The sequence below is a fragment of the Hipposideros armiger genome, unplaced genomic scaffold (genome assembly GCF_001890085.2).
Source record: "Hipposideros armiger isolate ML-2016 unplaced genomic scaffold, ASM189008v1 scaffold_486, whole genome shotgun sequence".
Lineage (NCBI taxonomy): Eukaryota > Metazoa > Chordata > Mammalia > Chiroptera > Hipposideridae > Hipposideros > Hipposideros armiger.
The window spans coordinates 346,614-368,121 of NW_017731836.1; the positions used below are offsets into that span (position 1 = coordinate 346,614).

Consider the following 21,508-nt stretch of genomic DNA (forward strand, 5'->3'; position numbering starts at 1 on the left):
TGCTCGCCTCCCTCGCTCTCTCTCTCCACACACACACTTGCACAAGAAAACCTACCTCACTCTTCACAGCTCTGCGCACAGTGTAAGATGTTGGAGAGAGAATGTAGGTTCTAGTCTGGGCACGGTATGCCTCCTGGTGCTCTTACTCCAGCTGAGTAACTGAGTGTATAAAAAATAAACCACCCTCTCTTTATTTTTCAATTGTATAAAAGGGGACTGTGATAACAACTTCTCAAAGTGAATGAGAATTAAAAGAGATACTATAGTAAAAAGTTGTGAATGTAGTACTTAGCATATAAGTAAATACCACTTTCTTTTATCAGCCACCTGGTATCATCAATTAAAAGGACCCTCTCCTTATTTCCTTGATCTTGTTCTAAAAGCACAGAGGAGGTTGGGCTAGGAAACGTGTGGAGTCAAATGCAACTGCGTTTTTCTCAGTTGGAAACCTATGGCTTAAAATTCAAAGACAGTTGTGAGTAGGATAAAAGTCCATCCAAAGGGCCTTTATAATGGGTATTTTGTATACTTTTTTTGAGTTTACAATCTAGAGTGTGAGCAGAAAGGGTAATTCTTTGAAAGGAAAGGGAAAACTACATGGATGAGTAGGTAGAGTAAGAGACTGAGAGACAGAGGCAGGGACCCTGTTTTCTCTGAGTCCACATATCCTTCAGCCTGACAGCCCAGCAGGGTTTGTAGACACCATTGGGGCCCCTTGAGCCATAGAGCCTTCCCCATCTCCATCCCTCTCCCTGGAATGCCTTTAAGTTCATCAGTACTTCTCTTGAAATGTGCTGCCAGGACTGTACAAAAGAATAGCAAAAGCACTTTTAGCTAATGCGATTGGTAAGGAGGCTGGTGGGTTAATTGAAAAATGTCAATTAAAAAGAGCCAAATAAAATCATATTTGTATCGTATACATTTTCTTAGTATAAGATATGTAAGTACACACCCACTTGCCAATCTTTTTGAGTTTGGGGTCTGTTGATGGGAATTCTACTTCACCTTTCTCATATAAACCACACCCAAAGTACGCTGTCACCAATATAAGCGGCACATCAGGCTTTGTGAAGTCTAGGGAAGAGATCTCACTCCAATCCTTCTGTTTTCATGATTTTTTTAACCTTAAAATTTAGTCTTTACCAATTTTTTACACACACACACACACACACACACACACACACACACACACACTCTGAATTCAGCCACAGTTCTTATTTCTAAGGATGTCCTTTGTCAAGTCTCTTCAAAATAGTCAGTTTTGTTTTCCTAGAAGCAACTTCTTTTGCACTTACTATGAATTTAAATTATTTAAATTGACACATAATTATGATAATGGTTCTAACTGACCTAAACCGGTCTGGGAACATGTGATGTGCTCATTTGCTGGGATCAGAAGGGCACGATTATCCTGGAGAACAGCCTGCTACCTGCGAGAACTTGGTCTCCCCAAAGGGGGCTTAGGCTTTTGCTAGTGCAGCTGTAGATTGAATTGGCTTTGGGGTATTCATTACAGATGTCATTATATGAGGTGCTGTGTAGGCAGCTCTATCCATCCTCTCCCTGTGTATTCCATCTGTTGTTGAGTTGATTCCCAGCTCATCTCATCCTAGTTTATGCCCATTTTTCCAGCCCACTGAGACATTTTTTATCACGTTTATATCACCCTACATTTGTGAGGATCAACCCGGCTTTGGCTTTGCTGAAGGTTTCAGACATAGGGTAACTCCTGTCCCACCCAATGTCAAACAGACTGGGTGGAGGGCATGGTCCTTTGGCATGTTGTGGGAATCTCTTCTGCAGTCCTTAACACAAGGTGACAGATGGCCCTATGGTTCCACCTAACATGTCATCATCTTATCCCTGAAGGGCTTATGAAAGGCTTGGTAAGATGCATTTCTGTAACTGACATTCACTCTGGGGCATACCTCCACCCCACCTGCCCAGTAACCTTGTCCAGCATCATATTAGGTCTTACTTGTTCTTCATGAACTTTTGCAGGCTGCTGGGGAGCAATCTTTTGTTTCCAAGGGCTCCCAACTATCTCGTTTTAACAGTCCACACTAGAATTTGCCAGGGAGTAACATTAACATCTATGGTATCTAGAATTCACTACCTTCTGCTCTGACAAGGGAGCCAATATTTGTTCTTTTTAAACCATCTGGTATTTTTCTTTTTATTGCCACAGTTTCTCCCAGATAATTGTTTTGGTTCTGAGATCATAGCCTTTCATGCCAAAGACAGCAGTTCTCTGCCTTCTTCCTGTGATACAGAAGATATTTCCATGAGGGATCAATGCCATGCAAGGACCAGGGCTGAAGACCCAGCCCCTCCCAGGCTGTAACCCCACTCCTTTTCCAGACCAGAGCACAGCACAGCACAGATGAGGTCTGTGAGGCGGTCAGGATATTCTTAGATGTATATAGCAGCTCTCTCGGTGCTTTCATTTTGGTACAATTCCTTGTGTCTCACCTCAGCTTTGATAGTTTCACATCAATGTGCTGAATGGTGTGGCTGAGCACCGTGTCCTTAAAAAGGAATTCGTTTAGGCTTGTTGCATTTAAAATTTGAGGTTTGCTTTGGAGAGCAGGTTGCCAACCTCTATTAAAGATGTGAAATGGCCACCCTACCCATGATTCAGCAGTTTCACACCTCATGTCCATCTCTTCTAGAGAAACACACACTTTGTTCACAAGAAGGCGCATGCAAGGACACCATTTCAGTATTATTAGTGATAGAACAGAGGAAACAATGTACATATTCATCAGTAGGGGAATGGTTACCTAAAGGATGGTGCGTCTTCATTATGGATGCAGTCATTCTGTATAAACTGACATGCAACGAACTGCAAGAAATGTTAAGTGAAAAACAAGTTGCTGAATGATAGTGTGATGATTAATTTTATGTGTCAACCTGGGTAGGCTATCATGCCCAGTTGTTTGGTCAAACACCAACCTCGATGCTGCACTGAAGGTATTTTTTAGGTGCAGTTAACCTTCAAATCGGCGGACTTTAAGTAAAGCAGATTATCAATCGTCCGTAATGTGGGTGGGCCTCATTAATCAGCGGAGGGCCTGAAGAGAGGACCCGCCCTGCAGACTTTGGTTCTGTTTCTCGGAAGAACCCTGACTAACACAGATGCAAACAATGTTATGCCATTAATGGGGAAAAAAAACTTCACAAAACATGACATAGTTTCTGTGGCTATACGTAAATGCAGAAAAAAGACCCAGGAGGGCACCCATCAACCCAGTGATGGTGGTTACATGTGACTTGGAATGGAAGTGTGGGAGGTAGCTTTATCTGTAATATTTTCATTTTATATAGAGAAATATTCATTTTACTTGGGTAATTAAAATTTAATTTTTAAAAGATAACTAGTGATGTCTCACCATATGTTTTCTTCTCTTAGGCTTTAGATATATAGTTGACCCTTGAGCAATGTGGGGGTTTAGGGACACCGACCATCCACACAGTCAAAAACCTGTGTATAACTTAAGTCAGCCCTTCACACACGCGGATTCCCAAACACAGATCAAAAATGCAGTTGACCCTGAATAACATGGGTTTGAGCTGCACAGGTCCACTTATATACTTATTTTCTCCTTGTAGAAAAGAAAGTAAAATCGGAATTGAATAACTCCACTTTCTATTGTCTTCAATATATTTGTCTTTGTATAATTTCTTGCTTTGAACATAATATTTAAAGGTGTATTTGTGTGTGTGTGTGTGTGTGTGTGTGTGTGTGTGTGTGTGTGTGTCGTCGCATACACCTAAACTCATTGTGGGCTTAACCTTCTTTCTCCTGTACTGGGTTTGCATCACTTGTGTCACCATCCCGGGAGGATCAGGTACCCTCTTTCCTTGTAAATCCACACATCACCTTCTGCAGACTCACTGATTTCCTTGGTTGCCTCCAGCTTTTATTCTAGAGTGACAGTTCCAACCTGGAGCCAGCTTCCCTTTGGGCATTTCTTGCCATGAGGCCATATTGAACCTTCCCCTGAATATTTGAGATCCTTTTGCGTCTTGTCCCTAGAAAGGGCTTCTGGTACTAGTTGGCGGTTAGGAACTTGGCGGAGGCCTTCACAAAACAATTTCTGAGTTTATACAGCCTGTGTTCTCCAAGCAAGTCACTCCTCTTTCCAAAATGATAGGGATTGTATTTGAGAACAGTAACCGCAAAATCCCCTCTCAGGTCATTGAGCCCTGACTTCTGCTGAGCTGTTGACCCTGTGCTGGCGTGGTAGAGCCCTGGATGGCTGTCTGTCCCTCTTGCATCCTTTTCAGACAGAGTTTTCCCTCTCCTTTCTCCTTGGCAGCAGCCGCTTGGATTGGAGTTCTTGAAAAGTACTGTGGATTGTAGCAGTGGCAGGACAGAGATGATGGACCAAAACCAGCCCGTTGGCTTCCCCAGGGGGGGCTATGGCTGGCGCTTGGTGGGAAATTATGTAGGAGAAGAAATAATTTAAGGTGTAGGGGATTAGTGGGTACAAAACAGAGAACCTTCAGGGAATTGGGAAACCCAGAGGGTCAGAGAGTAACCTGCTCTTTGCTGCCCTGGATTAAGAACGCAAAGCGGTTTGTACTGAGGCCCCTACCTGCAAGGAATATCCAAGTGGGAAGAAGACTTCCTGCAAACTAAATAGCAAGGCATTCAGTGCTGGATGGCATCCTGCCAGCTGGAAGTGCCCTGGGAGAAAGTGGAGGCTGGCCAGGGCCTGCTTGTCACAGTGAGCTCCAGCTCCATGTGGACACTCAAGACATGGATGGGCTGGCATTTGGGAGGGGGCTTCCCACAGGTGGGAAGGGGCAGGAACAGAGGCAGACCAGAAGAGCAAGCACATCGATTAACTTTTTCTCAGTTAGAACATGTAGTAGATGTTGTAGTATTCTCCTACCAGCGTGCGTTTCCTTCCTGCACCTGTGCATCGCTGCTGACACCTGTCTCTGGGCTGCTGGAGCTGAACTGCACTCTGACAAGGAGAGCCAGAAGTACCTGGGTGTTTAGATGTCCCCGGTGTTGTCCTTGTCCAAGACCGAGAAGGTGGGGGTATGAAAGCCCAGATCCCCGGCCTTAGGTTGGGATGCTTCTGAGCACAACTTACCTTCCAGAGTTCCCCACGGGGTGAGGCTGAGCTCCTGTTCAGGGGATGTTGTGTGAACCTACATCCTTGCTTGGCTGCTTCTGCTTTTTGTCCAGCTGCCCCACCCCTCACCAGGAGCGCTGCTTTAACAAGTTACCTGCATGCAAATCCTCCTTTCAGGGTCTGCTTCTGGGGAATTTGGCTTAAGATAGATTATGTCTTTGAAAAAATTTCATGTGATAATGCAAATTATGTTGCAAATTGAGATAAAAATTAGTGTGGGTTTTATTCTAATTTTAAACAAAATTCTGACAGTCCAAAAGCATGTGTATTGAACAATGAGTCTTCCTCTTACCTCTGGCCTTCTGTTTCCTAGTTCTCCTTCCCCAGAGGTGTCTCCTCCCACAGGTACACAGAGGTGGGAGCGCACTCAGAGGCACACGTGTAGGAGGCTGAACAGTGACCCCCCAAAAGTCTCAGGCTCTAAGCCTGGGACCTATAAATCTTACCTTATTTGGAAAAAGGATCTTTGCAGATGGGATTCAAGTTAGGGATCTTGACACAGGGAGATTGTCATGGATATATGGGTGGGTTCTAAAAATAATCACAGGTGTCCCTTAGGGAGGCAGAGGGAGATTTTACACACAGATAGAAGGTGATGTGAAGACAGATTAGAAAGAGGTTTTAAAATGTGGCTGGAGTGATGCAGCCACAAGTCAAGGAACGCCAGCGGCCACCACAAGGTAGAAGAAGCAAGAAATGAATTCTCACCTTTAGCCTCCCGAGGGAGTGCGACCTGGCTGACACCTTGATTTTAGCAGTGATACTGACTTTGAATTTCTGGCCTCCAGGACTAGGAGAGAATAAATTTCTGCTGTTGTAAGCCACACAGTTTGTGGTCACTTGTTACAGCCGCCCTAGCAAACTGATACAACATGCATGGAGTTATATCCCAGGGAGCCCCGTGGCAGGTACTTGACAGCATATCTGCGTGGGAAGAGAATCTGACCGATTTGTGGTCAAGGAAGGAACCTGGGCTGGCAGTGAGTTGAAGGGGGCCATGGTGGGGATCTCATCAGAGAGCCATGCATCCAGAGAGTTGGCCCTGAAGTGATGTGTGTTTGGAGAAATAGACTAGAATAGGGGAAAGCAGAAAGAAACCTGGAGAGAGGTCCCAAAGTGAGAAAATAGGGGTGGTGGCTATGGGTGTTGGTTAGGGCGATTTCCACTGTCAAGAGCAGAACATCCAACTCGAAGTGGCTTAAACAATAGGGATTTTTCATCTCATCTCAACAAGCAGGAAGTCTTGGAAGAAGTTGGAGTGGGTGCAGAGTCAGTTTTTTCTGCAGCTTTAGAACATCATCAGGGACCCAGGTGCTGTCATCTTTCTGCATTCTGGTCCTCAGCTTGTCTGTCAGGTCCCTTTTCATGATCCTAGGCCAAACGTGGTTGCAGCAATTCCGAGCATCTCCTGAAAACGTGATAGCTGGGAAGAACAGGGACCTTTCCTGCCATGTGCCCTTTTTTGTATTAGCAAGTAAAACCTTTACCAGAAACTTCCAAGCAGAGTTTCTCTTAGGTCTCATCGGCCAGGACTGGTCACAGACCCATGTCACTGTCAAAGATCATGGTTAGCTAGGACTGGAGAGAGTGTCAGCTAGGAAGGGGGACCTGAGCTGCCAAGTGGTTGGTGGCTTTGGCGACCAACAGTGTTTGCCACTGAGTGGGGCTAGAAAGGCAGGGGTGTTCCTAGAGGTATTTTAAAGAATACCTCTAACTTGGTGACAGCTCAGATAATGGGATGAATGAAAGGAAGGACTTGACTTTTAATCTCTATCTTTACTTTTTTTCTTCCATAAATGTCAAGGGTTCTGTTCTCAGACACCCGTATTTCACTTCCTATACAAAATTTTGTTATACGAGTGAGTTACACCTTTTAAAAAATTTATTCAACAAATAAATACTGAGTTCCTACTGTGTGTCAGCCCCTGTGAAAACATAATGAATGGAGGAAATTCGGGCCGGAAGGATTGATTTCCTTTAGCTGGAGCGAGCGAGGGAGGGCAGTCATTAAAAATGAATGCCCGCCTCCTGGCCTTTCCACACCCATAATTAACTTCTCTTCATTGTCAAGCTTCCTGAGGGGTGGTGAAAGGCTCTAAATCACCAGAAACCTAAGCAAGTGTGCATTCTAGTGCAGGCCATGGAGCATGGTGAATTTAGAGCCTGGCTGCAGAGAAAGGGAGGGTGAAAGAAATCGTTACATTTCAGGATCTTGTGATAAACGAGTGTTTTTAAAAAATAGTGTGCTTTAAAACCTACAATGAATGCCACAAGATAGCAAGAATGAGACAGTACTCAATGTGATAAGAAGGTCTTGATCTTTAGGTTTGATCAATGTGTTTGAGATTAGAACGATGGGAGATGGTTCTGTAAAAGCTTTAAACACATGCATAAACAACTTATCTTACAGTTTCTATAGGTCAGAAGTCCAGGTGGGCTCAATAGGTCTTCTACTTAGAGCAGCACAAGGATCAAACCAGGTGAAGGCAGGGCTGTGTTCCTTATTGGAGGCTCTGGGGGAAGAATCTACTCCCAAGCTCGCTCAGGTTGTTGGCCAAATTCAGTTCCTTGTGGTTTAGGACGCCTTTGCTTCCTTGCTGGCTGCCAACCAAGGGCTGCTCATTGCTCTTGGGAACCGCCTGCATTCTTTCTCATGCTTTCCATGTGGCCCCCTGTAAGAACTTTTTAAATGCATGGATAGTCTGAGAGCCACAGATGAAAACAGGGCAAGTGGTTCTCCAAGAACTTGGTGTGTTAAATCAGTGAGTATAGTGGGTTGAAGGGTGTTCTTGTAGTTAAGTGACCACTCTTTGCCTCTCCTTGGAATTTGTTCCTTTTGAAATTCACTTGGCCAAGAATTTTAGTTAAACTAAATAAAAGGAAGGGCCTATGCATTGTTGAGAGGCTATACTCAGCAAAAACGTGCTTTAATTGGGCCCTGTGATGCCATCCTGCACCTTATCCTGTTTCATATCTTTTTCAGTGGCTTGTGTAAAGATCTAGAAGGTGGTAGACCTGTGGGAGCACTAAAGCTGGGAGGCAATCAGGATCTAAAGAACATGAATGCTCTTGGACTTCACAAAAACATTCCAGTTGGGCATGGGGGAAGAGGGTCAGGGCCGGTTTGAGAGTGGGGAGTGGGGACGACTCTGGACAACCCACCCACGCCAATGTCAACAAGAAATGCTATTTCTGAACACATTTTTTTTTTAAAAAAAAGAAGATTTTATTGGGGAATTGGGGGAGAGGAACAGCATTGAGGGATCGGGGAAGGGGAACAGACAAGTTGCTGCCTTTTTGTTCTTCACCCCAGTTGTGGAGGATGTCGCTTCACTGGCCCATGTTGGTATTGTGATCATTGCGCTCTTCCTGGCTGAGGCAATTGGTCACCGGCCATTTTACGGCCGTTCACAGTGGCTCAGGGCATCTCACACTGGCTGCTAGTCACTCACGCCGGCTGCCAGTCGCTCACGGTAGCTTACGGCAGCCCACTGCAGACCCACTGCAGCCCATGCTGTCGCCGGCGACTCACGGCAGCCTAGCTCCAGGTTGAGCTGTGGTTTGCCATCTTAGCTGTAGAGGGTGCAGCGTCACTGGCCCTCATGTGGAATCTAAACCAGGGCCCTGCTGCTCAGAGCTCACGCTTGCAAGCCAACTCTTAACCAACGTGCCACTCGGCCGGCCCCTGAACCTGTTTTTACACCTTGGGTTTCTAAATTAGATTACAACTGATGTTTCTGGAACGCACTAATAGGGATACATTTAAGTATCAAAAACAAAAATCAATTGCATTTAAGTTCAAAAAAGTCAATAATATCGAGTGGAGAATACCTGATTTGAAAGCAATTCTAATGAAAAAGAATTTAATATAGGTTCACGGTGTACCTACTACTCCCCTCCAAATTCCCTGGACATGACGAAGTGAGGTTTTCTGTATCACACCCTGTATTCATTTGTCGCTCCATTTTTGTTCTCTCCTGCCCTCTGCTGAGACCCTTCTCCACCTCAGGTCTGCACCTTTGAGAACCGTACCCTTCTCTTTGTAGAATCCTCAGCTGACTTTGCTTTCCCTTCCTTTCGGCACTTATCGTGTTCCACCTTACTTGAGAGTTATTCAGGTTTTTAAATTGCTGTGCAAACTCCTTGAGTCAAGGACTAGCCATTCCTGATATCCATATTCCTTGGATCCAAATTAATTTCTTTCATGCTACAACTTTTCTACAAGCATTGGTTGAATGAATATGGAACAACATCAGGTTACTCCTACGTATCGAAGATAACTGGCCATATTTATGAAAATGCACATAGGAGCTACTTATCCCTCTGTCCTTCAGCCTGGTGCCGGCTGACTTGGACTCTTATGTCCCATCACAACTGCCATATCTGATGAGAAATGCAGAAGGATTGTGGGGAAGGGGTACAAAAGAGAGGGACAGCGACAGAGGATACATCAGCTGGAAATGGTTGAAACAGTTGGGCATATTCGTCTTGGAGGAGGCAAAAACAAGGGCAGTCAGCTAGCTGACTCCATATTTTGAAGGTCTGACTAATCATAAAGGAGATAGACTGATTGCAAGGGGAAAACTAGGTCCTCTTCGGAAAACTCATGTGGAACCTTTCAGCAGTGGGAGATGCTGGAGACTGTGGTTGTCAACCCTCAAGTCCAAGTGTGATTCAGATGTTCAATCACCATCTCAGGAGTGGTGTAGGTGGTCCTCCTGCTTTGGGTAGGAAGCAGTAGAACAGTGGTTCCCAAACTGTGATGATGCTCAGAATCACCTGGGGACTTTTCAAAAGTATACATTCCCAGGTACCACCCCTGGAGATTCAGTGTCAGTAGGGATCTGCATGTAAAAATTCAGCCAACCCAAGAACCACGGGACTGGAGGACCACATTTTATTGGTAAGGCTTCTGGTCAACACAAAACCAAGTTCAGATTCAAGAAGTGGAGAAGTAGACACTATATCTTGATAGAATGATCTGCAACACACTGCAAGTGGCACAGATGCAGGGCCAAATTTGTGTATGACCAGTTTAATGATTTACCAGATAATCATTAAATGGCTTTAGTAGTTGGTAGACCAGCGTATGCCTCTGTGCATTTAATTTTCATACATGAATATATGTCTAACTTCCACATACAGAACGCCCCTCAAAATGGTATCTGCAGATTAACTCGCCATTAAAAACTGAAGTCTCATCATGATTGAATGTGATTTACAGCATTTTTGCTGAGACTTTGAGAATATAAGACAGCAATGGCAGAACCTACCCCCAAAAATGTGAGGATAGGTACAGTCATTCATTTACTTAACTATTTAACACTGCTTTTGTGCCAGATACTTCCCTAGGAGTTTGGGATTCATCGGCAGCAAAATGAATTCCTTGCTTTTATGGAGATTGCACTGCAGTGAAGGAGACAGCGATATACAGATAAACAAAATCAATGCCAAGTAGTGATCGATATGATGAGGGCAGGAACAGAGCGGGGTTTTCTAGTGGACTCCAAACAGAGTTGGCCAGTCTCTCTGAGACTATTTTAATTTTCTTGACTTTGGTTTTTTCTTTTCATCAGCTTGTCCTTTGGTGCATCAGTCCAGGTGCTATGAAAACCCAAGAGCGCATCTGTTACAGGCCCTGGTGGATTTATCTCTAGGCTGTAGTGGATCAGGGAGCCAGACAGAATGGAAGGACTCGTGGTGATGGGAGTACTGAATAGTCAGGGGTCTGACGTGTCCTGAAGGTTGGATATTCCTGGTAACAGCTTCCAGCACCTCAGAAACCCTATTAGAAGTCCACTTACCATGAGCAGGGTCCTCAGAGAACATGTTGAAGGATTAGTTCAACGTAATTTGGCTTGAGGGAGAGGGGCACGTGAGGAAAGACAATCATGGTAACCATAGTAACAAGACGCTGACAACTGAGTCACCAAGAGAAGAATAGTGACCAAATGCCCGAAGTGGGAACATGGCACCTCGAGTTTACCAGGTGGAAAAAGTCAGGGAGAGAAACTCCCTGCCATGCTCAGTATTCCACACAGTCACAATTCTTAGCCACTTTGTTTTCAGAATGAACCCAAGGCTGACACAGCCCAACACACGGCGCTTTGTGTGGCTCTTGTCTGTTGCTAGCTTTCACAGAGACAGTGGACTAACCCTTTCACTTCCATTTCCTCCTCTGTTAAGGTTTTAAATGAACTTGTGTTCAGAGACCTCTTCCAGGTTATCATTTTGTGATTACTGGTAAGGTGTGAGGAATCGACTAGATGAAGGTGATAATGATGATGTGGTTTTAAGTTCTAGAGGTTTGATTGAGAAACTCCTGGACCCCACTCCAAAGTCAATACTTTGAATTATAGACTGTAGGAAAGCTCTTTTTAAATCCTCTTTTTTTCTAGGTAGTAGGTGGGGTTTATAAAAAAGAAAGAAAGGTTAAAAATATGAAGGTTAAAAATATGATCCTTCATCCACCTCACATTATCTAAATGGAGTGTAATAAAGTGGCAAATCCCATTTACTCCCACAAAGCCTAATTTCCTCTCTCATCAAAGCAAGTGGGAGGGACTTGGCAAGTCCCTGGATGGAGAAAATGTTTCGTGTTTAATTGTTATCAAACAAAGCTGTTTGCAAGTCTGCCAGAGAGGACACGCTCGCCCCTGATGCATTCAGTATGTGTGTAAAATGTCAGCTTCTGGAGGATGTAAGCCTCGTGCTGTCTCAGTATGAGGTCCCTGCTGTGCAGCCGACAGGATGTAACAGTTTTGAGTTGCTTAACTGTTTGCACTCAGAACTGCAGCAGCGTCTGTCCCTACTGATGGTCAGCGTCTGCCCCAGCCATCACCTCCTGAACCTCCTAATGCCCGGCCTCATTACCCCCAACCTAATCTGAGCCCTATGTTGTAAGGCACCTCTTGTTCTCATCCTACACAGGCAGGTGCCAGTCAGCAGACAGCTCTGATAATAGTGTGGCATACCATCTCCTGTCCCTCCCTCCACCCCAATAACCCCTTTCCATTTTCTGAGTATGTGACTTCAGAGACACATACCAGGACCAAATCACCCCGCTTGTCCTAGAACCCAGGAGAGTGTTATCTTGCATGTGCAGGTTTGGTTTTCCTGCCAGCTTGGCATGCATGGTGCCTTAGGAGAAGCCAGAACAGCATCTCGAGCTAGGAGTTCCTTTCCCAGCGTGGGGTTTTATCTGTCCCTCCCAGGCTATGCTGGTGGCAGTGCTGGGCTTCGCTTAGGTTATCATAAATTAGACTTCAGGGCTCCAGATGTAATGCAAGGTCACAATGTGTCTGGCATGGAGGAAATGAGGGCTAGGTATGTCAGCTTTGAGTGTGGTAGAAAATGAGCACCACTGAATTCCATTAAGTAGTAGCTATTACATTTTATTTCACTCGTATCAAACAAGGTGACTTTCACTACACTTTTCCTCCTAGAGATTTGCCTGGGCATTCAGCTCTTCCTAGGATAATAGTAACAATAATATATCATTTAGCTTTTTCCCTGGAATAGAACACCCCCAAAGCTTAGTGAATTAAAATAGCAAACCTTTACTGTTGCTACAGGTCAGCTGGGTGACGCTGCTGATCTGGCCTGGGCTTGACTAATCTCAGATGGCCTCAGTCATGCTTCTGCAGTCGCTGATGGGTTGACTGGCAGCTATCTGATCCAACACAGTGTCTCTCACATGTCTGCTAGTTGGTTGAGCCACATGTCTCTCATCATCCAACAGGCTAGCCTGAGCTTGTCCTCTCGTAGCATAGGCAAATGGAAGCAACAAGGTCCCTGGAGACCTAGGTTCAGCATTCCCATAACATCACCTCTGTTATATTCTGGTGGTCAGAGCAAGTCACAAGACCAGCCTGGATTCGAGGGGTGGAGAAATGGATTCCACCTCTTTAGGGGAGGAACTACAGAGTTATGTTGTAAAGAGGCCTGGATACAGGGAGGGTAATCATTGAGGCCATTTTTTACAAACAGTGTAGCTCAAATAATAATAATAATGTCATTATTATTATTAATTTGGGGGGGGGGCAGGGGCCCTCAAAGGGCTGCAGAGTTTGCCTCTCTTGCGTGTTGGAGAAAATCCAGCAAAGATGTGAATTAACCAGCAGGGGTGGGTAAAGAGCCTTGGAACAGAAAGACGCCTCTCTGCGCTGCATGTATTTTCATCTGCCCCCTTTTCTACATCTGAAAACTAAGCTTTTTTTTTTTTAACGTATTCTCTTTGAACGTTATGAAAGCCAAAGTTGACTAAAATGAGACCGACTGCTTTCTTAGACTCTATTATGTTGGCCTAATTACATATCAGCAAAATGTTTTTCTGGGGCATTGTGTGTAAAACAAAGAGGAAAACAGCATCTCCAGCCACCAGGGGCCTTGCTCCTCCTTAGGGCTGGCAGAGGCAGTGGTCCGACCAGAGGCCTGCGGGAGGGGGGGCCAGGAGGGCAGGGCTCCCGCAGCCTCCGCGGCCCCTGAGGGATTTGCCCTTTCCCCAGAGAGCAGGCAGGGCAGATCATTCATTCCTCTCTGCTTCCCTCCACCACACCCCATGATGGCTTCCGTTTGGTGGGGGAACCATAAGCGTACTCTCCTGCCATCCCCCAGACCAGGATCTTCTGGGGCTGAAAAAGAGGCTCACGTATCTTTGCTTCCCAGGTGCCCAGCACAGAGCCAGGCTGATTGAATGTGGAGATTCATAAATGAACTGCGGCGCTGAGTATGGTCTTGCCCTTTGGGATACTGAAGGACTCGGCGTTTTCTGCGCGCCTGCCCCAGTGTTGCAGCATCCACTGTCCTTTGATAAATAGAAGTGAAAGGTTCCTTCTCCCCAGCTTGGCATTCTCCTCCCACCGCACCTTTGGATCTTTTTTGTCATCATCTGAGGGCTGACTCTTATCTTCTCCTTGTGCCTTTGTGGCCAGGGTCTCTGCTGCCCAGGCACAGTCAAGACAAAGCCCAGATTTGCTGAGACCATGTTTACATGCCCTGCCTCGTCCTCACCACCAGCCACTGATCATCCCCTTGCCGTCCGCCACTTCTCTCCAGAAACGTCCTGGCCATTGTCTCCAGAGATCTCACTATGCTCTCCAGAGATGGATTTTTCTGGTTTCGTGTTCCTTACCCCCTCAGGACGTTTGATGGCATGGATCTTTCTTCTTAAGCCTGTTTTCCACCCTGAGCTTCTCATCAGCTGATTCCTCCGCATTCAGGCAGTGTTTTTATACAGCTTCTGCTCACTGCCCTCTCTGGGAGATCCAGTCCTCAGCCAACCTCACGCCTCCTTGCATTTTCTTCTACCCTGTGTTGGTCAATGCCTTCAAGTCTTTATCTTCATCCTAACCTTTCCTAGCTTTAGACTGTGTATTAGTTTTCTATCGCTGCTGTAACAAATTACCACAAATTTAGTAGTTTAAAACACACACACACACACATTTATTCTCTTACAGTTCTGGAGGCCAGCAGTCCAAAATGGGTTTTAAGAGATTAAAATCAAGATGCTGGCAGAGCTGCATTCCTTCTGGAGACTTTCGTGGAAAATCTGATTTTCAACTTCCAGAGGCTACCCTGCTTGAGGCCCATCACTCTGACCTCTGCTTCCATCCTCACACCTCTCTCTCTCTGACTCTGACCTTCCTCCTGCCTCTCTCTTCTAAGCCCCCTTTGATTACATCGATTACAAGCACTGCGATACCACAGCAATCGATCTGATAACGCAGAGGACTACTAAGTGACAGGCAGGTAGCATATGCAATGTGGATACACTGGACAAAGGAGTGATTCAGGTCCCAGGAGGGCAACGTGAGATTTCATCACACTATTCAGAATAGCGTGCAATTTAAAACTTAGGAATTGCCTATTTCTGGAATTTTCCATTTAATATTTTTGCACCAAGGTTGACCACTGGTAACTGAAACTGCAGAAAGCGAAACCATGGATAAGGGAGGGGATTTCAGTATTTGTGTATTTGAGAGATACTGTCAAATTGTTCTCCATGAGGCTCGGTCAGTTTGCCCCCCACCACTGCTGTATGAGAATGCTGCTTCCTCACAGCCTTGTCAACAAAGTAGTCATCAAACCTTGGCGTTTTTACCAATATGAAGGTTTGAATTTACATTTCCCTGATTATGAGATATGGCATTTTCTTATGTGCTTAATGGCCATTTGAATTTCATTTTCTGTGACTGTCTTCCTACCCTTGATCATTTAAAACTTGGATTACTGGATTTTTTTCTTATCAATTTGCAGGAGCTCTTTTTTGTAATAAGAGCTAGAAATATTTTAGCATCTTGTCATTTGTCTTTTGACTTTACATAGCTTGTCTTTTGTTTTTAAGTCTGTCACCACATGTATTATTTTTACTCTATGGCTTCTGGATTCTAACTTAGTTAGAAAGGACTTCCACAGGCCTTTTAAAAACTAAAATAACAAAATTGTGTTAAATGTGGGGAATTGGACACAGGCATACATCTCTTCTGAAAAATCCCGGTGAAATAATACTAAAGGAATGACAGGTGGATAAAGGAGAGGCAATTTTCATCATTTATGGATTCCATATTTGCAAATCCCACTTTCTAAAATTGATTTGTAATCCCCAAAGCAACACTCTTGGTGCTTTCTCTATCACTTGTGGATATATGCAGGGAGGCAAAAATATTGAGTCGCCCGTGTGCAACCCAGCTGAGGTGACAGTCTGCCTTCTTGTTTCAACCATCACACTATAAACAAGTATCCCTTTTGTGGTCTACCTACTTCCCTATTTTCACATTTTGTGCTTTTTGTTTTGGTGATTTCGCTGCTTAAAATGGCCCCAAGCACAGGGCTGAAGTGCTGTCTGGTGTTCCTAAGTATAAGAAGGCTGTGGTGTACCTTACAGAGCAAATGTGTGTTGTATAAGCTTTGTTCAGGCATGACTTACGGTGCCGTTGGTCTTGAGTTCAAAGTTAATGAATCAACATTATATATTAACAAGGTGCCTTTAAACAGAAATACACACAAAACAAGTTTCTGTTTTTATCAAGTGATGAAGGTGTTGTGATCAGAGGCTTGCAGGAAACTAAGCCTGTATTTCTCCCTAGAAGCAGTGGTTCAGTATTCACTAATTCAGTGTTTGTGGCAACATCATAGAACAGAACTGTCATGAATAATGAAAAGTGACTGTAAATGATTGATAGATAACATACCCATCAGAATGAAAAGATTGAAAGAAGAAAAAGTATAAGATGAGTAATTTCAACACATTTTTAGAAGATGGAAAGTACATGGAGGATTGCTAATTGATTAGCAAAGTGGAGAAAGCTGTAACCTAGGTATAGCAGGGAGCCGGTTCTCTTGCAGAACCTGAGAAAAAGCTGTGATCTCCAAAGCATAAATCTCCATGGGATGGTGGGAAGTGAACTACAGAGCTGAAAACCAGGGCATTGGTTTAAAGTCCTTATATTGTGGTCAGATCTCTAGCCCCCATCTCTGCCTCATGCAACCTGGTAACTAGAGATAAGGCAGGGATCAGAAGAAACCACTTAAAATAAAGAGATAAAATATATGTATCCATGAAACAAAAACAAGATGCTATAAAAAAGAAACAGTTAAAAGATACGAAAGAGCTTTTGGGTCTTAAAAACAAGCAGTAGGAAATTTAAAAACATAATAAAACAGATTGTAAAATGAAGGAAATCTTTCAGAAGGTAAAATAAAAAGAATAAGAAAATAGGGGAGGAAAAGGTAATAAAATGAAAATATCAATCCTACACTTTGACTAATAGAAGGTCCAGAAAGCAGACAGAAAATGGAAGAGAGAAAATTATCAAAGAAAAAAAAACACCAAAAAACACTTTTCAGAACTGAAGGACAGGAATCCTTAGATTGCAAAGCCATCAAGTGGATAGTCCTTTGAGTGAACAAAGACCCACACTAAGCCCAGGGTGAAATTCTGGAACTTCATGGGGGAAAATATCCTAAAATCTTTCAAAGCAACACAACAGGTTACACTGAAAGCATTAGTAATCAAAACAGATATTGCAAAAGTAATTCTAACATCTAGAAGCTAGAGGGATGATACTTTCAGAATTTTAATGGAAAAATAGATTTCAGCCCAGATGTCTGTACCCAAACTTTTTTTTTCTGTTTACATTGCTCATTTATTCAGTTCTTTAGATTCCACATATAAGTGAGATCCTATGGTATTTGCCTTTCTCTGACTGACTTATTTCACTTAGCATAATGTTCTCTAGGTCCATCCATATCGTTGCAAATGGTACGATTTCATTCTTCTTTATAGCTGAGTAATTGAGTTAAGGGTAAAGACAAAGACATTTTTCGGAAGTCAGAGATTCAAATGACTTCCAGGACATTGTTTCCTAGGGGGCCACTAGAGGATGTGCTCTAGCAAAATGAGGAGGAAACCAAGAAAGAAAAACACCAGCCATAGACAGCAGTGAAAGGAGAACCCAGGCACAGAAAGCATTCAGACCAGATTGGAACAAGGATACAAAAAGCTCCAGAAATGATATCGCCAGTAGGGAAAAAAAAAAAAAATTGAACTAATGTATTTAGGCACATGGGATTTATTGATGGGCATAACATAGAGGTGTTGGAAGACATGGAATAAATTAGTGATGGGTTGGTGTACAACCAGGCAGATGAAAAATAAAAATGAGGTCAAAATTAACTCCAGGAAAAAGATAAGATTATATAAAAAGGAAGGCGTGGTCACAGTGCATTACTTGACTAGCTCAAGTTGAGCAATATTTGCAAAGTTCTAATGACATAAATACTGACTTTTGATTTAATTAAAATTACATTATAACTGGGCCACTAAGAAAGCGGAAGTAAGAAATGTGTCTGGGAGCACTGAGCCTTTATTTCGCATGATAGGAAATCAGAAGCTATCTAAAATGAATAAGTAAAGAAATAGTCATATAAACGTACCCTGCCAATAGTGTTGGGCATTAATGTTTTGGTAGCAGTTTTACAAAAGATGCACAGTGGCTTTTGTAGGGCTTTTCCTTCAGATGCCTTCTTGGTAAAAGTCTAGGTAGGGCCCAGCCTTGTGCCTGTTGGGGACAGAGGTAAACAGTCCCCAATCACTTTTCATGTACAGAGACCATCCCAGAACTGGTCCCACAAATTTTCAGATATGTAAAATTGAATTCCTGTGCTCATTTACAATCATGCATCAGGAACAAAGCCTTTTTTTTTTTTTAAACTGCTTATCTCCCAGATGGCTTCCACACTGAAACAGGAGAAAAGAGAAGAGCAAACTGACAAGATACAAACTTTTTCAATGGACCCATGTGTCACCTTCTCATTATTTCCCTGCATGGAAGATCTTTTTAAAAAAAAAAATGATCAAAAGATCATAAACTACATTTCGTTGTCATAATTTTTTGGAGGGTAAGGGAAGGTTGTGTTGGATGTCTGTTTCTTTAGTTGATTTGCAATCACCAAAGAAATAATAGGGGACCAAGGAAAATAAGAACCATATACACAAATGAATTCCTTTTATACAAGTAAAAGAGCCACAGGACATGCTCCATCTTTTTTTTTTTTTTTTAACACTCCAGGTGTGATGGGAGATTACGTATCCACACAGGAGAGTGGAGAGTTAATTAAAATTTTTGCTCCTACTCCCAGAAAGAAATGTCTTTTTGTTTGATAAGCAAGGCTGGCTTTGGAGTGCTGTTTGTGCTTTTCTCTCCTCACTGCAGTGTCACAGAAAAGCAGATCAAAGAGAGCCTTCCATCCGTATAGGTTTCCTACCATCTTTCTTTGCTAATGGACTTGAAAGCGTCCTCCACTGACTGCATCTGTGCTGGTGTCATCTCTTAGAAGTGCCATCTTACTGCGTTGATCATATGCAAACCAGTTTTGATAGATACTATGGAAAACCACATTCAACCTTAATTACATCAAGACCAGCCCCGTATCGTCAGAGGAGTGGGAGAGTGTCTGGCAGAGTGTAACGCCTCACCCTCTACCATTTGTACTTTACTTTTCAACCCACCACGTGACAGCCAGGTATTAACACTTGAGATTGAACCCTCAGCTCTCCCAAGCAGGGTTAGGTTTTTGTTGTGTTTTTCCTTTTTCCTTGTAGTCTTTATCATTCTGTCCCCTCTGGCTGGTATCCCCTACCCAGAGGGGAAAAACTGTTTGGGAGAAATATCCTGCTGTCTTCCTCTTTAAGATAGTGATAAAAATGAAATAAAATAGAGCAAAACAGAAGTAGCCCTGTCTGAGCCGGCAGGTCAGGCGGCAGCAGAGGATCTCCATTGTCTTGCCGTTTGGGTGCCTGCGGAGAAAACCGGCCAGGCACTGTCACCAATAAAAGGACTCCATGCTGCCACTCAGGGCTTTGTGAGGCGCCAAAGCTTGTCCTGGTTGCCATGGCTACTGTCTGATTGTGGTGGGTCTGTCACAGTGCTTGATAAAGTGGGAAGGTTATTCTTGATAGGCCCAAGTAATCATAACCTCGCAAAGCTTGAGAGTGTGGATTTAACATTTTTTCCCTTCCTCTCTTTAAATCAGGAATTCAGGGTGGGGGGCAGGGGTTCTCAGGATAAAGCAGCCACAGCAGGTGTCCTGCTGTGCTGGTCTGGAAGGGACATCCCCATGTGCCCAGGGGGCCAGGCATAAAGGGGAGTCGCTGGGTCATTTGCTGCCATCTCTGGCCTGAGGGGGGCTTCAGGAACAGGGCCAGAACAGGGTCCCCTCCCACCCGCTCCTGTAAATAAATTGGTTATCGTTGTACCCCTCTCTCCTTTCCTCCCTTCCCCCTTCCCTTCCTGCTCCCTCCTCCTTTAACTTCCTTTTTTCCTCACCCTCTTCTCCCCTCCTCCTTTTTCTCCCCACCTTTCTCTCCTTCATTCCTTTCAGCTACAGCAGTATTTCTAACAGAGCTGATCCTTTCAGAGTCCCTCTCTTTCTCACATGGAGAATGACGGGAAAGGTGAGGTTTGAGGTAACAGCTGACGGGTGCTGGCCACAGCGTCGCAGACTTTGTCCTCCGAAGAGATCTAAAGGATTGTCTAGGCAGGGCTTCTTAGACTTAGCTGCATCAGAAATCCTGGGAGGACTCTTTAAAACAAATTCCCGGGTCCCACCCTGAAGGTTTCTGACTCAGTGGGTCTGGGTTGAGTCCCAAGACTCTGCATGTCTGACAAGTTCCCAGGTGCCGCTCACGCTGCTACCTCAGGGACCACACTCGGAGAACCACTGACATAAGCCAAGCCTTATTATATACAGCTGGGGAAACTCAGGCTCCCGAGGGATACATTGGTTTGCGAGTGGTTCTGGTGACTTGGTAGCCACGCTGGAATGGGTGCCCAGTGATAGGAGCCTTAAAAGCCATTTGAAGAGGCAAGGCTGGTCAGCACCCTAACCCAAGGCAGCCAGGCGCGCTAGTTCTGTTCGCCAAAGGCCTTCAGCAGGTCTGCCTGTCACCACGGATGGCCCCGCTGCAAGGTGAAGCCCCCAAGTTAAACCCACCCTCCCCAGCATGGTCTTTAATTTGTACATGTTGGAATTCTCCCCTGGAGTGCCCCTTCCCCGGCTCGGCTCCGCCTGTCAGGTTTCTGCCCAGCTCTGAGCCCCAGGCAGCCCGCCTTGACCACGGCCTGCCTCCTTCCTCTTCCGCTGACCGTGGAAGCCTCGTGGCCCTGCCAGCAGGCCATGGTGTATTTTGGTTGCATGTGTGTGTGTGTGTGTACTGTTGCCTCTGCTGGACTGTGAGCTCCAGCAGCAGGACAGGACCTTCGTCACCTTTTGTACCCACCGCAGTTCCCAAATATTAGCTGAATGAATCCATGTGGCCACCTCAGTTGGAAGGAACCTGGACACACGTTTGAGATGCTCAGAAGCCAACCTAACTGACATGGGGAGTCCAGCGGAGACACAGGATGGGGGTGGAGCCTGCCCTTTGAGAGTCCAGTGAGGATCCCAGATTAAGACATTAGGCCTGATGCAGGAAGAAAGCGTGATGTGGAATCTAGTGCGGTGGCCTCACTTTGGGGTTCTCTCCCTGTGGGAGCAGGACTGAGCTTCGAAATTCAAAGGCATGTGTTAGGCAAGTCTCCCTGCCACCCACACTGATTTGAAATAAAATACAGGCATTTACCCCTTTGTGGCAGGCTGCATAACACAGGTGAAGCTCCTTCTGTGTGTGTGCACATGCAGGGGGTGTGTGTGTGTCTGCTGTGGCTGGATGCAAGTGACTTGATCATTTGTCAAATGTAATTTAACTCCCACGACACTCTCCAAAATGATCCAGAGCAGCGTGTGTTGTCATATGCCCTGAATACATCATTGGGGCAAAGTGATTGTGCTTCATTGGAGCTCACAAGAGGCTGTTT

General features: G+C 44.6%; 1 protein-coding gene across 1 annotated transcript in view; it reads left to right on the top strand.

Annotated features, from left to right (window-relative positions):
- Window positions 1–21,508, top strand: part of RFTN1 (raftlin, lipid raft linker 1) — a 198,128-nt gene that overhangs the window by 163,461 nt on the left and 13,159 nt on the right. The window lies entirely within an intron of this gene.